The sequence below is a fragment of the Manis pentadactyla genome, chromosome 3, assembly GCF_030020395.1.
Source record: "Manis pentadactyla isolate mManPen7 chromosome 3, mManPen7.hap1, whole genome shotgun sequence".
In the NCBI taxonomy this organism is placed as follows: Eukaryota; Metazoa; Chordata; class Mammalia; order Pholidota; family Manidae; genus Manis; species Manis pentadactyla.
In genome coordinates, this window is record NC_080021.1 from 218,992,825 (window position 1) to 219,010,955 (window position 18,131).

Here is an 18,131-nt window from a genome sequence, read left to right on the forward strand (position 1 = left end):
ATTTCAGGTCAGGCAGGAGCTCTACTGCCCCTTTTATAATACTGAAGTGAGTACTGGCCCCCTTGGGAGCCCCTCCAGCCCCGTGCCCACCCAGGACAGGTGTTCTGTCCCAGGCTTGCAGGTGAGAAAACAGGCTTCAGTTCATGAGTGGTTCACCCTGGGTCACAGAGCCAATATGAAAGAGAGCTGAGGCACCAAAGCCGGGCATCCTGAGATACAGTTTGCAGGAGAGGCCAAACTTCCCCCACCCCCACCTCTGTCCCTTTGCTGGGAGCCTAGGACTTCTTAACCAGCCCCCACGACCACCACTTGGGAAGGTTCCAGAACAAGGCTGTTGCTGGGAAAGACCTTTGCCTTTTTCATTTCCAAAGTGGGAGGAAATCAGGTAAGGAAGTGTGGAAGGTTAGGGCCTGGACACCTCCCTCTCGAAGCCGGTGACCCTGTCAACAAGACTGCTGTTTCAGTCACTCCCAAGGCTGTGTCTGCCTCCTGCCATCTGGCTCTCTTCCTCTTGGACATCCTGGCACTCTGGCCAGCGGGATGGTCTCTCAGTACTTAAAAAGACCCCGCTTCACTCCTCCTACAGCCAAGACAAAGGGCCTCTCTACCTGGTTCCCCACCTGTCTTGACTTTGCAGGTCTGGATGGAGTGCACGTGGAGGCTGCCCCTGACCAGCCAGGCTTCAAGGCTGCTGGTGAATGCCCAGGGCCCTCTCACTGACCCAAGGAGCAACCCCGCAACCCCAGGGGTATGGCAAGAACCAGGGCCCTCCCTGGGGCCCCTGTCCTGCTCGCCCACTCGTAGCCCAGGTGACTTGGCACAGTGACCTTTGGACACGGCAAGTCTCTGGGAAGCAGAATCTGTAAGAGGAATGTGACAGGATCTTGCATGTGGGCATCTTGGGCCCTGGGCTCACACTACCCCTCAGGCCTAGTGCAGGACACCTTCCTGGGGCCTCTTGAGAAGCAGGGCTGCCTTGGGAAGGGACTTGGGGGCCCTCACTGACCCCACCCCAGCCAGCCAGGGAGTCCCTTCCCAGGCTCTGGGAATTTCAGCAGCACAGAGGCTGGGCCTCCAGGAACTGCTGGGTGCCTGCAGTGGAGTCATGTAATCTCCCCAGCCAGGGTTTCCTCCTGTCACACGAGGAACAAAAATAGGATCCAGTCCTCAGACTGCAGGAGGGAAAAGGGGTGTGTGCAAAGGCCAGGCCTGTGCCCTTCCTGGCCATGGCTCGCTTCTGCCTTTATCTCTTACTTAGCGTGCCTGTCTGGGAGCTCTTTCCCCTCCAGCGTGGAGGCTGCAAGAGGACAGAGCTCTACACCCCCAGGGCCTGCTATGGGTGTGGTACCCCATGGGTGAAAGAAAACTATCCTTTCTGCACATCTTCCCCCTCCACCCCCTACCCATCACCCCACCTCCGTCTGCAAACCTCAGCACAGCCAGTCCTCCACCAGTAAGGCAGCTGCCCTGCTCACCCCCACCTGAGGCACTGTGGGAGAACTTAAGGCTTGTACTTGCCTTAAACCCACGCTCAGGCCAGGCTGGAGCCCAGGGCCCAGCTGCGTCCCCCTCCCCCATGCAGTCCTCACCCACTCTGACCCTGGAGGCACAGAGCAGTTACACTATATTGCATTATAGTTTGGACACAAGTCCCCTCAAAGTTTAGTTATCACGAGTCCTTCCCCAGCGGACTCATCAGCTCTCAGAACTAAAACATAAAATAGAGTTCCTGTTCCCACCAAGCAAAGTGAAGTCTGGGTTACAGAGAGCACGGGCAGCAGAGGCTCCTAATCATACAATCATGTGTTGGCCACTTTCTGTGTGCCACGCGCTGTGTCAAGGACTTTACCTAGAGAATCTCACTGAATCCTACGAGGCAGGGAATGGTGTGCCTACTTTACAGGTGACCTGGAGACCCAGTGAGGTCAAACTCCTACCCTGAGCCATGGTGTGAGCCCAGAGGGGGGGTTCACATTTCAGCTGCAAAATACATCCCAGTAACCTGCCCTCTGGGAGGGGAGATGAGGCACGTATATGAGGAAGCAAATGCCCAGGTATGAGTACATTAACTGGTTCGCATAGAAAAGCATGGGGAGCCCTGGTAGGGAGATGGAGTTTGGAGATGAGACTCCTCACTTCCCTGTTTTCTTGGCACCAAAGGGGAAGATCACTTGCACGAAAGTAATAGTAGTATCCTTATTCCACAGTGGAAAGGCAGGCGATGGGTATGACCTGGAGGCTTGGGAACAGAGAGAGTGGGCTGTGCTGTGCAGCAGAAATGTGGCCATAGACAGACAGCAGGAGGGGGAAGACAGTGGCGGCCCCTGGAGTGTTGGTCTGCCCATCTGTAACACGGGGATGATAAATACCTGCTTCATGAAGAAGTACTCATTCATAGGATGATCTGTGCATCCACTCATCTCATTCCAGAGGTACAGATGGAAGGCACAGTGCCTGGCACGGCACACACAACAGGGAACGACACAGCACAGCTGCTGTGGAGCCGACATGCTCCTGGAGACACACAGGCTTCGTAAATAAGTGAAATGTGCAGTTTGCCTGACAATGCTCAGTGCTATGGAGAAAAATCAAGGAAGGGAGCAGGGAACTGGGCAGGTGTGGTCATGACACCTAAATAAGGAAACTAGGATTGTGAGTGGTTTTAGTTTATTTTTCTTCTCCATCATGTGTTTTCTTCCCATGGCAAACAGATATTAGTATGTAATGAGAATTAAGTTTTGTTTGAAGAAGCAACCATTGTGATAGAGTGGAGAGAGGGCTGACCTGGGAAGGGCTCTAGTCTCTAGGTCTCCTGGGACCCTTGCTCAAAGTTTAGGTGTCCCTGGCATTGCTGGGACTTTGATGGATTAAAAGATGATGGCACCAGCCCTTTGCCATCCACAGGAAAGCTTTCCGTACTGAGATCCTGTGACATCATGACCCTATCTGTGTCCCCTCACTGTATCCCCTGCTTCTGAGAAGGAACCCTGACACTATAAAATAAATTTATTTAAAATGACTGAAGACATAAAAAACAAAAAAACAAAAAAAGACTACCAAAAAATCTGGAAGTTTTGAAAAAAATCCTATAACTTTTAAAAATCACAAATATAGGCTACATGGAAATTTAGAACTCAGAGGAAAGATAAATAGCAGCTTAGACAAAGCTGATGGAAAATATAAACATTGCAAAATTCAGTTAAGAAACAGGGAAGAGGTGTTATATCATCCTTCTTAATAGGAATGCCAGAGAGAGAAAAAAAATTCTTAAGGGGTAGAAGAAATATTTGAACAGATAAACAGGTGAAACCTTAACAAAATAGATGGAAAAAAATGAATCTTTGGATTCAGGAAGCACAATTCACAAGAAGGACAAACAAGAGTTAATCCACACCTAAATGTATCATAGAGAAGTTGTAAAAGCATCAAAGACAAATATATCTGGAAACTAATTGGCTGAGCAAAACAAAATAGCTAGACTCATAGACACGGAGAGGGACTAGTAGTTGCAAAGGGGGAGAGGGAAGGGGATTAAGGGGCACAATAATTCACTATCACAATATAGGTTGGTCACAGGGAAGGCAGGACAGCATGGAGAATATAGTTAATGATTCTGTAACATCTTACTATGTTGATACTGGCTGCACTAGGGGGAGTGAGGATTTAATAATATGGGTAACTGCTGAACCACTGTGTTGTATATTTGAAACCAACATAAGATTGCATATCAATGATACTTTAATAAAAAAATTAAGAAATTACATAAATACAGTAACTATAGATAATAATAATTGGCTGAGATGAGGTCAGCAGAAACTGCAGTAGAGAAAACTCTGAGGGCCCATAACTCCACAGAAGCAGCAAATAAACTGGCCATAAACTTTATCTGAACTCTGGGAACTAGTCCAAGGTTTACATAAAGTGGGAAAATACTCAAGAAAAAGGTGACTTACCCTCAGTGTCTAAGGAATTTGTTGAATCATTAGCTGACCACTAAGCTAGTCAAAGAGATACTTCAATAGCCACACACAGCACAGAATACTGATGTGATGAAATTAGTTCAGAAAAGTCACCAAACAGCAGCAGCCACACATACATGGAGCATCAACAACCTCTGGGTGGGGGCAGGAGGGGGATTGGAATCTGATTTCAAGAGTTGCCACATTGTAATATTCAAAATGTCCAGTTTTCACCAAAAAAATTTATGAGGCATGCAAAGAAACAAGAAAGTATGTCCCATATATGGGGGGAAAAGTGTAGTAGAAACTGTCCCTTAAGACGCCCAGACACTGGACATACTAGACAAAGATTTCAAATCAATTCTGTAAAATGTTCAAAAGCTGAAGGAACCCATGTTCTCAGAACTAAAGGAACCATGAGCATGATACCTGACCAAATAGAGAATAGCAACAAAGAGACAGAAATTATAAAAAAGAACCAAACAGAAGTTCTGGAGCTGAACAATAACTGAAATAAAAAATTCACCAGGGGGGTTCCAAAGCACATTTGAGTGAGCAGAAGAAACAATCGGAGAACTGAAAGATAAGCCAACTGAGATTATTCAGATTGAGGAACAAAAAGGAAATGGGCCGAAGGAAAATGAACAGGGCCAAAGAGACCTGCAGAATACTATCAAGCATGTGAATATAGGTGCAACGGCAGTCTCAGAAGAAGAGGAAAGAGAGAATAGGGAAGAAAGAATAGTTTAGGAAAATATGGCCCTAGATTTCCCAAATGAAATAGGTGAGTCTGCATATCCAAGAACCTTCAAAAGTTTATCCAAGGTGGGAAAAACTCAGAGATCTCCACATTATAATCAAAATGTTGAAAGACTAAGACACAGAGAGAGAACCCTGAAAGGAGAAAGAGAGAAGTGATTTGTCATGTACAAGTACAAGGGATCCTCAATAAGATTAATGGTTTATTTGTTATCCGAAACCAGGGAGTCCAGAAGGCAGAGGGATGACATATCCCAAGTGCTAGAAGAAAAAAATTCCTGTCAGTCAAGAATTCTGTATCTGTAAAAACTATCTTTCAATAAAGAAGGAGAAATCAAGACATTCTCAAACAGAAACGGAGAGAACTGGTTGCCAGCATGTCTGCTCTTTAGGAAATGATAAGTGGAGTCCTTTTGGCTGAAATGAATGGACATTAGACAGTAACTGAAATCCATGTGAAAAAATAAAGAACTGCAGTAAAGGTAACTACATAGGTAAACATAAAAGTCAGCATTAATATATTTTTGGTTAGTAACACCTCTTTTCCCGCATATGATTTAAAAGACAACTGCATGAAACAATAATCATAAATCTATGTAAGTGGGCACACAATGCATAAAGATGTATTTTGTAACAATAACAGCATGAGAGAGGGATGTATGGCCTGATATAGGAACAAAGGTTTTGTATTCTATTGAAATTTATCTGAAGTGGTTTCTTATAAATTATGATGTTAATTATAATCCCAGGGCAACTAATAAAAAAATAACTAAAAAATATTTAATCAAGCCAGAGATGGGTAAGATTCCTCAAGGCAGGAACAACCTAAGACAGGCACAGTCACAGGGGGGCCATCAGGTGAGAAATTGGGGATCAACAGAGGTGAGGCTTAGAACCTCACCCCCCCTGTTCTGAGAGAAATCTTCTGCATCCGTGGATGTTTTGTTGCCCTTGTCTAGCTTGGATTAACACATAGTCTACAGGCACACACTTGATCATCTACATTTGCTCTCTTACAACACTAAACTAAGTTTTCTACCTTTATCTTACATCTACCTACCACTTCAGCATTTTATTAAAAATAATAATAATAATAATAAAGGGAGAAATGTGGGATCCACATATAAATCAAGTATAAAAATCAAACGAATATTCATATTTGACCTGATTGTTTATAGTTCATAATGCGTGATCAAAACCAAAAGTTTCTGTCATGACTGCCCTTGCACTGTTCACCATGTAAGAACTTATTCACTATGTAAGAATTTGTTCACCAGGTAAGAACTTGTTCATTATGCTTCAGAAGATTGGAGACTGATGAGAATTAGGCTTGGGGTGGATTAATGATTGTGCATTGAGCATTGACTCCCCTATACAGAATTCTATTGTTGTTAACAACCATTTGATCAATAAATATGAGAGATGCCCTCTCAAAAAAAATTTAATCAAAGAGAAGAAAATGGTACAGTAGCAAATATCTATCACAAAAGAAGACAATAGTGGAAGAACTGGGGCACAGAAAAGGTACGAGACATGTAGAAAACAAATGGCTAGACAGGAGAAGTGTTTCTTTGTAAGTAATTACATTAAGTGCAAGTGTATTAAATTGTCCAATTAACAGGCATCAATTGACAGAAGAGATAAAAGAAAAAAAAATAACCCAACTATATGCTGTCTACAAGAGACTCATTTTAGAACCAAAGAAACAAGTAAGTTAAAAGTAAAAGAATACAAAAAGACATTCCATATAATAGTACCTGAGAGGGCTGGAGTGGCTATACTTGTATTAGACAAAATAGACTTTAACACAAAATTGTTACAAGAGACAAAGAGATATACTATGTAGTGATAAAGGGCTCAATGCATCAAGAACATATAACAATAATAAACATGTATGCACATAACAATACAGCCCCAAAATATATGCAGCAAAAACTAACAGTATCAAAGGGAGAAATAACAATTCAATAACAATAGTTGGAGACTTCAACACCTCACTTTCAATAATGGATACAACTAGACAGAAGATCATCAAAGCAATAGATTACTTGAAAAACACTATAAACCAAGACCTAACAGACATATATAGATCACTGCACCCACCAGCAGAATACATGTTCTTCTCTGGTGCATATGGAACATTCTCCAGAGCAAACTATATGTTATGCCACAAAACAAGTCTCAATAACTTTAAAATATTAAACTCATATGAAGTATCTCTTCTGAATACAATGGACTGAAGCAAGAAACCAGTTAACAAAGAAAAATGAAAAATTCCCAAGTATGTGAAAATTAGACAACATAATCTTGAACAACCAATGGGTCAAAGAAGAAATCACAGGGAAATTACAAAACACCAAATGAATGAAAAATAAAACCCAAACATACCAAAACATATGGGATTCAGTGAAAGCAGTGCTCAGAGAGAAATTTATAGCTGTAAATGCCTGTATCAAGCAAGACGAAATATCTCAAATCAGTAACCTAAATTTTCACCTAAAGCAACTGGAAAAGAAATAAATTAAACTCAAAGCAAACAAATGGAAGGAAATAATAAAGATTAGAGTAGAGATAAGTGAAATAAAGAATAGAAAAAGAGTAGAGAGAATCAACTAAACTAAAAGTTGTTTTTTTGGGGGAAAAAAATCAACAAAACCAGCAAGTCTCCAGCTAGATTGATGTAGGAAAAAAGAAGACTCAGATTACTAGAATCAGGAATGAAAGTGGGGTGCTACTATTGAATGACCCTGCAGAGATGAAAAGGACTGTAAGAGAGCACTATGAACAATCATACACCAATAAATTAGCCTAGATGAACTGGAAAAATCCCTACAAACGCCCAAACTACCCATATTGATGAGGAGAGACACAAAATATGAATAAACCTGTAAGTAAAGGGATTGGATGAGTAATCAAAAATTTCCAACAAAATAAATCCCAGGACCAAATAGCTTTGTTGGTGAATTCTATCAAACATTTAATGAGGAATTAACACCAGTCCTTCTCAATCTCTTCCCAAAAATAGAGGATAAAGAACACTTACTTATCATTTATGAGACCATTATTACCTTTGTACCAAAGCCAGACAAAGCTATCACAACAAAAGAAAACTACAGACCAACATCCCTTAGGGATATAGGCATGAAAATCCTCAACACAATACTAGCAAACAGCACATTAAAAGGATTATACACCAGGACCAAGTCAGATTTACTCCAGGAATGAAAGGGTGGTTCAACATATGAAAGTCAATTAATGTGATACATGATATTGAAAGAATGAAGGGGAAAAAAAAAACACATCAACACATTTTAGGCTGAATTGTGTCCCCCTAACTCCCAATTCTTATGTTAAAGTCATAACCCCCAGTGTCTCAGAATGTGATTATATTTGAAGATAGGGTCTTTAAAGAGGCAATTAAGTTAAAATGAGGTCATTAGGGGGGTGCCTAACCCAACATCAGATGACAAGGACACCGTAAATGTGGATACTAACATGTAGAGAAGGAATAGTTTTTTTAACAAATGGTTCTGGGATAACTGGATATCAACATGCAGAAGAATAAAACTGGACCCCTGCCTCACACCCTGTACAAAAATTAACTAAAAAATCAATCAGAGACATAAGAGCTAAAACTACAGAACTCTTAGAAGAAAACATGAGGATAAACTGACGTAACCTTGTATTGGGCAACGAATTCTTAGATATTAATGCAAAACCACAAGAAACAGAAGGAAAAAATAGACAAATTTGACTTCATCAAAATTAAAAACTTTTGCACACCAAATGCACACTATAGAGAAAGTGAACAGATTACTACAAAGTGGGAGAAAATATTCACAAAATCATATATCTGATAAGGCCTAGTATCCAAAGTACTCTTACAATTCAGCAGACACAAGAGAAGCAGCCCAATTTAAAAATGGGCAAAGGATTTGAATAAACCTTAGTCAGACAATAGAACTTTGGTATTTCCAAAGAAGATAGAGAAATGGCCAATGAGCACATGAGAAAATGCTCAACACCCTAAATCATCAAGGATATAAACATCAAATCCACAATGAGAATATCACTTCACACCCAGGAGGAATAGCTATAATAAAAATGGTGGTGGTGGTGTGGGGAATAACCAGTGTTGGCAAAGGTGTGGAGAAGTTGCAACCCTCCTATGTTGCTAGTGGGAATGTAAAGTGGAGCAGACCCTTTGGAAAACAGTTTGGTGGTTCCTGAAAAAGTTAAACATAGAATTACCATACAACTCAGCAATTCTTCTAGATATGCACCAAAGAGAATTAAAAAGCACACATTCAAAAATAGCAGTAGACTCATAGACACTGAGAAGTAACTGGTGTTTACCATGGGGGAGGGGTTGGAGTGGGTGGGTGGGGAGGGTGAAGGGGATAAAGGGGTATAAAAATTCTCCATCATAATATAAGTTGGTTGCGGGGATAGTAGTACAGCATGGAGAATATAGCCAATGATTCTGTAACATCTTTCTTTGTTGACAGATAGTAACTGAACTAGTGAGGGTGAGGATTTAATAATATGGGTAACTGTTGAACCACTGTGTTGTATACTTAAAACCAATATGAGATTGTATATCAATGATACTTCAATTAAAAAATAAAGCAGACATTCAAAGAATTGTACACAAATGTTCATAATAGCCAAAAAGTGCTGACATATGGCTGCTTTGTTACCAGCTGCTCATTTTAGAAAGAAGATTTTTAAACTCTCTGAATTGATGTCTTAAGTAGGGAAAGAAATCACTGTTCAAGTCCATCTGCACCCCGCAGTGTACCTCCGCATCTGGGTGGCTGGGGAGCCATGCCAAGTTGAACCTTCCCTGAAATACGTAGGGGAGGGGATTGTGTGTGATGCACCTGAGAAGCTGTCAAGTGCCTTGGGACAGAGTGGAAAGTGATGTGGGGGGAGGGAAGGACTTAGGGGGTACCTCTCCTTCCCAGGGGTCTCATTCCTATTCCTACCTGGGGGCTCTATCAGAACATGTTACATGCAGGACCAGAACACCCGACTCAGACAGCACTCCCCTGCTCCAGCCCTGCTCCTGTCCCTGGACAATGGCATCTGACCCCCTCACCCCACCCTGCACTGGGTGTTACTGATCATCTTACAGATGGGGAAACAGAGGCTAAGAGGATATAGACATCAATAGGCATTGTCAGAGCCAGGACTGGCCAACACCCATGGGCTTAACCACTAGGCTCCCCTGCTTCATACCCATATGTGTAAAGTACACACACAGCACCAGATGGTCCACAGGGGCAATGGGGGTGTGGGGACCCCAGGTCAAGAAATGGGTCAGAGAGCAGAGAAAGGACAGCACACAATTGCAGTGCCCCCGAGTCTTCAGGGCTAGGATGCCACCACAGGGGGAGTGGAGCCTGCTGGTCCTCCCCAGGTCCAGCTTCCTCGGGCACCCCGCACCCCCACACCTGTGCCCAAAGCCATCCAGAGCAACACTGGTAGCCGACAGACATTCTGGGAAGGACGGTGGCCCACCTCGCATTCAGAGCGCCTCCATGCTGCCAGCTAGAAGCGGGCCATGCCTCGTTCTTTTTTAAGTAAATGTTTCATTTTGGAGTGACTTTATATTTACAGAAACATTGCAGATAGCACAGAGTTCGCAGAGACCCCCACCCCCCACCTGGGCTCCCTGTTGTTGCCGCCTCACTTGACCCTGGTGCAGCCCATACAACTAAGAAGGCAGCTGCAGCACAGACCGTGTTGGGGGTTAGCTTCCTCCTTCTGCAGAACCCAGCCAGGACTTGAATGTCAGTCTCCTCCCATCTCTGACAGGTCTTCTGTCCTTCTTAGCTGGGATGGTTTGCAGAGGCACTGTGTATCTTGTAGAATGGCCCCAATCTGGGTTTATCTGATGTTTTCTCATGATTCTGGGTTAATGGGTTTTGGAAAGAAAAGCCCTTCTTGTCCAGCCCCGTCCTGCCCTCCGGGATCCATGCTGCCCTGCAGGCATCACCAGTCACAGTTCCTTCATCACCACCTAAGGCTGTGTCTTTGGAAGGGAGTCACTAAGTGCATGCCACCTGGAGGGGCAGAGGATGAAGCTCCCCCACCGCCCCGGAGGGCAGTGACTTCACCCAGGATTTGGGAGTCCACTTTATCTGCTGGGTCATGACCCAGTACTCTGCTACTTATCTGTGCTTGTTGCTCAAACCGCCCCAGCTGTGGTCACCTTTGGTCACTGGTGCTCTTCCAGGGGGACTCCCATGACTCTGGACTCACCCCCGTCCTCTTGTTTTTGAACTTCCTTTCTGTCCCCACAAGACGCTCTAGGCTCATATCAACGGCTTTCACGCCAACTCTCCAGCTGATTAACTTAATCTTTAGGAAAGTCTTTATTAAGCACCGGCTGTATGACTATGGCTACAACGGCACCAGAATAGTCAATGCTCATAAAATATGTGTCCATCCTTTTGTCCAGCAAATAGCAGTTTGTCAAGCTGCTGCTCTGTGTCCAGCACTGTACCTGGCTTGGGGGATTCCGGAGAACATCAGGAGAGGAGGGCCTTACACGCTGGAGTGGGGCAAAGAGACCCCAAGCTATGATTATAGCAATAACTATGTAGTTAGGACGGTGATGAGATCTATGAGGGAGAAAGCTGGGTGAGTTCAGAGCCCCTCAAGGTGGATGGAGATGGTGAATCTCGGCTTGACATTGACTCTTTGGAGCAAGCCACCATCACAACTTTCTTGGTGACCATAAGGCACATGACTGTGTGCACACGTCTTCGCAGAACCCTCCCTTATTGCATGGGGCACTCCTGGCCTGTATACTGGCCCTCTGATGGCCTTTCCTATATTCTGTTCATCCATCCATCCATCTAGCAGATTGAATACGACATGCAGGCATTGTGATGTTGGTTAAGTCTTAGTTCGTTTATGCATTTATCTTTCTAAAGCAGACTTGAGAGACACCATGTCTTAGCTCAAGATAAAACAGCAACATTTTTGGAGGGCTGCTTGGTGGTATTTATCAAATTTAAGTGATTTTTGCTTCTGGGAAGATGCAGTAGAGACATACTTCTCCCTATTCTTCCTGCTAAGTACAAGTAAGAACCCTGAACATTGTATATAAAACATAAGACTCTGAGAAGTGCAGAGAAGAGACAGTTGGGGATCTCAGGATCCAGGGAATGCCACCATGGCAAGCTTCTTTGGCCTCCATTGCAGTTGAGAAACCAGCCATCTGGAAATGAACAATGGGCACAGACACAAGGCCCAACAGAAGCTTCCTCTCTCAAGCCAGAGGACCAGAAAAGGGGCAGCCTGGTGAGACAATATATTTAGACAATAACTGCTCTCCTGCAGCCCAGCACCACAGAAAACACTGTGGCACCACCCCACCCAGGTCAGCAAAAGTAGGGAGCTGACTTCCACCCTCGCCAGGCTGTACTGCCGCAGCTAGTCCCGCCCACAAGCTGCTTTGTTGTGTCAGAGAAGGACAATTAGGGAGTCAGGACTTTTATCCCTGCTGCATGGGAATGCACTCCCCTCTACCCCCACTGCTGCCATGTCTATGGAGTCCATGCGGGGAGCAGTAATGAGGCACTCCTACCCCTTCCAGACAGGGAGATAACAGTGGAGGCCCCCTGGGGAGCTGGGACTCCTTGCTCTGCACTGATAAGGAGAACCTCCCCGCAGGTGGGGGCTGAACTTCTACCCCCGCTTGGTAGCACCAGTGAGGTGTCACTCTTCATCCCACTCCCTTGCTAGAGTGCTGTCACAAGAAGCCAGCTAAAACAGGTTCAAATGAGACCCAGAGCCTCATGACACAATGCCCCAGATGTCCGAATTTCAATTTAAAAAAATCACCGGGTATACGTACAGCCAACCAAGATGGAATGAAAAGAAGACAGGCAATGGATGCCATGACTGAAATAGCAGAGATTGTAGAATTATTTGACAAATTTTTTAAAGAAGCCATCACAGAAAGGCTTCAATGAGCAATTGTTCACACACTCTAAACAAGAAAAGAAAGAAAGAAAATGTCTGCAAAGGAAATGTTTAAAGAAGAAGCAAATGGAAATTTTAGAACTAAAAAATCCAATAACAGAAATTTAAAAGCTAAGTGGATGTGCTCAGACTCAACAGCAGAACAGGAGAGAATAATAATGAACTGGAAGATAGAACATTCAAAATTAGCTGTTCTGAAAAACAGAGAGAAAATAGACTGAGGAGAGAAAAAAAAACAGAATATCAGAGACCTGCGAGACTATAACAAAAGCTCTAACATTTATGATGCTGGAGTCCTGGAAGGAGAAGGGAGACGGAGAAGAGTGTACAAACAACTCAAAATAAAAAATGGTTGAAAACTCCCCAAATCTGGCAAAAGATACAAACCTGCCTACAGATTCAAGAAGCTGAGTGAGCCTCAAATAGATTAAACTAAAAGAAATCCATCCAAGGTGCATCACAGTCAATCTGCCAAATATTAAGACAATGAAATATATCTTGAGAGCAATGAGAAACAACTGTTATAACAATATATTTTTTAAAAAGACTGATGGCAGATTTCTCAGTGGAAACTATGGAGGCCAGAAGGAGTGGAACAATATTGATAAAGTGCTGAAAGAACTGTCAATGCAGCAAAAAATGATCCTTCAAGAAGGATACAGACATTTTCAGATGAAGGAGAATGTAAAGAATTCAGACCTGCTCTAAGAGACATTTTCAGGCCTGAGGGAAATGAAGAGGAAAATCTGGAATGTCAGGGATAGAGGAAGAGCAACAGAAGTTTTAAATATTTAGGCAAATAGACTACTTTTCTTCTTTTAACTTTTAAAAAATATGTATGATGTTTGAAAGAAAACCTATTACATCGTCTAGTGGGATTTTCAGTGTGTTAGGTTTAATGCATACGACAGCTACAACATAAAGGCTGGGGAGGTCTCTACATTGTACATGAAGTGGTGACATTCATATGGTGCAAACTGTTAAATAAAATTAGGCATATACTTATTTTAAGCCCTAGGTAATCCACTGGAAAACTATACACACAAAACACATAGTCAAAAAACCCAGTTGATAAAGTAAAATGGAACACTAAAAAGTACTCAAATAATCTTTACAAGGTATAAAAAAAGCAATGGAGGAGCAAAAAAAAGGTGAATAGAAAATAAATAATAAAATGGTAGACTAAAATCCAAACATATCAGTAATTACATTAAATGTAAGTGGTTTCTCCTTAGTCAACAATAATATATTGTACACTTAGAAGGAAACTTTATATAGCATTGAGTACCTATGGTCTCAGATCAGTAACAAGCTTCCTCTATAAGCTAGAAAAGGAAGAGTAACAGAAAACCAAAGCAAGCAGAAAGGAATATAATGATAAAAGTAAAATTGAAAACAAAAATAATAGAGAAAATCAATGAAAAAAAGAGATGGTTCTTTGAAAAGATCAATAAATTAAAACTCTAGCTAAACTCATCAAAAAAAGAGAAAACACAAATTATTACTATGAGAAATGAAAGGGAAGATATCACCGCAGACCCCACAGACAGTAATCGACAGGGTAATAAGAGAATACCATGAACAACTCTACGTACACAAATCCAACAACTTCCGTCAAATGAACAAATTCCTTGAAGAGCACAAATATACCCAAACTCACCTGAGAAGAAATACATAACATGAACAGTCTCTTATCTATTAAAGAAACTGAATTTTCAATGTAAAATTTTATGAAAAAGGAAATACTCTAGGCCCAGATAGTTTTACTGGCAATTCTACTCAAATCTAGAAAAGAAATAACACCAATTCTATATGATCTCTTACACAGAAGAGGAGGAAATCTTAACTCATTTTATGAAATCAGCATTAACCTGACACAAAACATGACAAAGACAATTCAAGATAAGATAGTTATATAACCCTCATGAACACATGTGCCAGCCAAATCCTCAGTATAATAGTAGAGGTCAATCCCAGAAATACATCAGAAGAATGCACATCAAGACTAAGCGGGGTTTATTCAAGATTGTCCAACACTTGAAAACCAATGAAGGTACTCTAGCATGTTGACAGACTAAAGAAGAAAAACCACGTGATCATATTAATTGATGCAGAAAAAGAATGCCAAAATTCATGACAAGAATCCTTAGAAACTAAGAATAGATAGTTCCTTAACCTAATTAAGGGCATCTACAAGAACACCTGTAGCCAATTTCATACTGAATGGTCAAAGACTGGGTGCTTTCCTCCAAGATCAGGAATAAGGCAAGGCAGTCCTTTCACTTGCCAACATGGTGCTGGAAGTTTCTTGCAATTAGGCAAGAAAAAGAAGTTATGATCATAATTTCAAAGAAACAACTTCTGGTTTCATTGACTTTATTGTTTTTCTGTTCTCTGTTTTATTTATCTGTTCTAATCTTTATTATTTTCTTCCTTCTAGCTTTTTCTAGTTCTTTAGGGTATAAAATTAGGCTGTTGATTTGTGGTCTTTTTTTAATGTAAGTCTTTATAGCTATTAATTTCCCTCTTAGCACTGCTTTTACTACACCCCTAAGTTTGGCATGTTGTGTTTTGGTTTCCCCTTACCTCGAGATATTTTCTTCTTTGACCCACTGGTTGCTTAATAGTGTGTTACTTAAACTCCACATATCTATTGTGATCAGAAGATATGATTTAGATAGTTTAAAAAATGTATGATTTCAATATTTAAAAAAATAAAAGCTTGTTTTATGGTTAACATATGATCTATCTTGCTGAACGTTCCATAAGCACTTGAGAAAAGTGTGTATTCTGCAGTTGTTGAGTGGAATGTTTGTATATACTTGTTAGGTCCAATTAGTTTATAGTTTGCTTCATATATTTTGGAGCTCTGATGTTTAGTGCATTTATGTTTATAACTGTTATATTTCCTTGATGAATGGACCCATTTATCAACATATAAAGTCCATCTTAATCCATCTTTGTCTTTTTTTTTAATAGTGTTTTAAAGTCTATTTTGTCTGCTATTACTGTAGTGCCCCTGCTCTCTATTGGTTAGTATTCGCATGGACTACTTTTTATATTCAACCTATGTGTATCCTTAGATGTAAAGTGAATCTTTTTCAACTGGTTTTTGACAAAAGTGCAGAGGCAATTCAATAGAGGATGGTCCTTTCAATAAATAATGTTGGAATAAGAGCACATTGCATAAAAAATGAACCTGAATCTGCATCTCTCCCTAATATAAAAATTAACCCAATCTGGATCATAGATCTGAATGTGAGATGTAAAACTATAATTCTTTTGGAAGGGAAACCTTTGTGACCATGGATTAGGCAGAGTATTAGAGATGATACAAAAATACAATCCATAAAAGAGAAAAATTTGTAAGTTTGGACCTCACTAACATAAAAAGACTTTGCTTTGTGAAAGACATTGTTAAGAGAATGAAGACAAGATACAGACCAGAGGAAATATTTGTAAATTATGTATCCTACAAATTATATATTCACAGTACAGAAATAACTCTCAAAAATAAGAAAACAAACAGCTCAAATTTAAAAATAAACAAAATATTTAGACACTTCTCTAAAGAAGATACAGAAATTTTTTAAAAAGTACATCATTAGCCATAGGGAAATGCAAATTAAAGCCACAACGAGAAACCCAAAGGAACGGGAAGCTAAGACACAGCAATACTTGCACACTGACTGACGTTCAGAGCAGCACGATTCACAACAGCCCAGGCATAGGAACAACCCACCTGTCAGCAGATGAGTGGGTTAAAAAAATGTGGTATATGCATACAATGGGATGTCTCTGTCCATAAAAAGGAATGGAGTACTGACATGTTACAAGTGTGGATGAACCTTGAGACATCATGCTAAGAAGCCAGACACAAAAGGACACATACTGTATAATTCACTTATATAATGTACCTAGAATAGGCAAATTCAGAGGCAGAAAGAATAGAGATTTTTAGGGCTGGGCTGGGGGAGGTGGGGATAGGAAGTTTTTGTTTACTGGGTACACAGTTGATGCCTAGGATGACAGAAACATTCAGGAAATGGATCATGGTGGTGGCTGCGTAGCAATGTGACAAATGTGCACTGCTACTGAATTACATACAGTTGACCCTTGAACGACATGGGGGTTAGGGGTGCCAACCCAGGTGCAGTTGAAAATCAGCGTAGACATTTTCATTCCCTAAAACTTAACTATTAATCGCCTACTGTTGATGGGAAGCCTTACTAACAACATAAGAGTTGATTGACACATCATTTTGTATATTCCATATTCTTACAAGAAGTATGCTAGAGAAAATAAAATGCTTTTCAAATTGTCAGAAATTTTCCAATATATGGGCAGTGGTGACATAAAACTGTATGTGTGTAAAAGTCATAGAACTGTATAGTCCCCCAAATTCAATGTTGCATCAATTTGAAAAAGAGAAAAGGGTTGTACACAACTGTACCTTTTGAGCACTTTCTGGGTTCCAGACCCTGAGCTAAGCATTCCATATTTTCACATTAGAATCCTTAAAACACCAGAGGACTTGGTCTGGCCATTCCCATTTTACAGATGAGGTCTGACCTCTCAGCTCCATTTCTCCTGCTGCCCCAGAAGGGCTGGTTTCTTTCAACCTTGTGCCTTCTTAACTTCCCAAAAGTTTGGTGCCATCCCTCACGTAGGCGCTGCAGGCTTGCCTCCCTGCCTGCTGGAGCTGGCTCCCGGGCATCAGCGACGGGACGCTCGAAGCGTTCCTCATCTCCTCGTCTGCATCCTAGGTCCATTCCCTCGCCGGTTTGCTGGCATTGGGCTGCCTCACCTCTGCAGCCCGGGCTTCGTGTCCAGTCTCCCCTTCGCCTCCCCCACACCACTGGCCTTTGGTTACATGGCCTCCTTCTTCCCAATTCCTATGTCTGGCCCGCAGGGCAGCCCCTTCTGGTCACACGCCACCTGGGAAGGCCTCCCTGACTTTCCACCGACCCACTGGCATGGCCGCCCGTGCAGGGAGCCTACTCTAGACCCTGGCAGCACGTTCTGTGGATTCAGCCCGTGGGTCTGACTTCCCTCGGACAGAGAGCTCCCCGAGGTTCAGAGGCCTTCCTGGGATGCAGAAGGAGGAGGACGGGAAATGCTTGGTGGGAGAAGGAGATATTTGCAGCATCTAGTGAAGTTGGGGGTCACTCCCCTATCCTGGGAATGAATGAAACCCACTGTTATTTTCTTTAATCACAAAAGCAGGATGTCCCATTGGAAGAACGGTGCTGGTGTGAAAGGAATACTGAAAGATGCCGCTCAGACCTTCCCGTTTGCCTTCCCCAGGAGGCCCCTCCACAGCCTTTGCTGTTGTAGACTCTTTCTCCCTGCACAGAGCTTCGTTTTATAAAAATTGTGCTGTTCTGTGCGTCTTCTTCTATTGCTTGCTTTTTC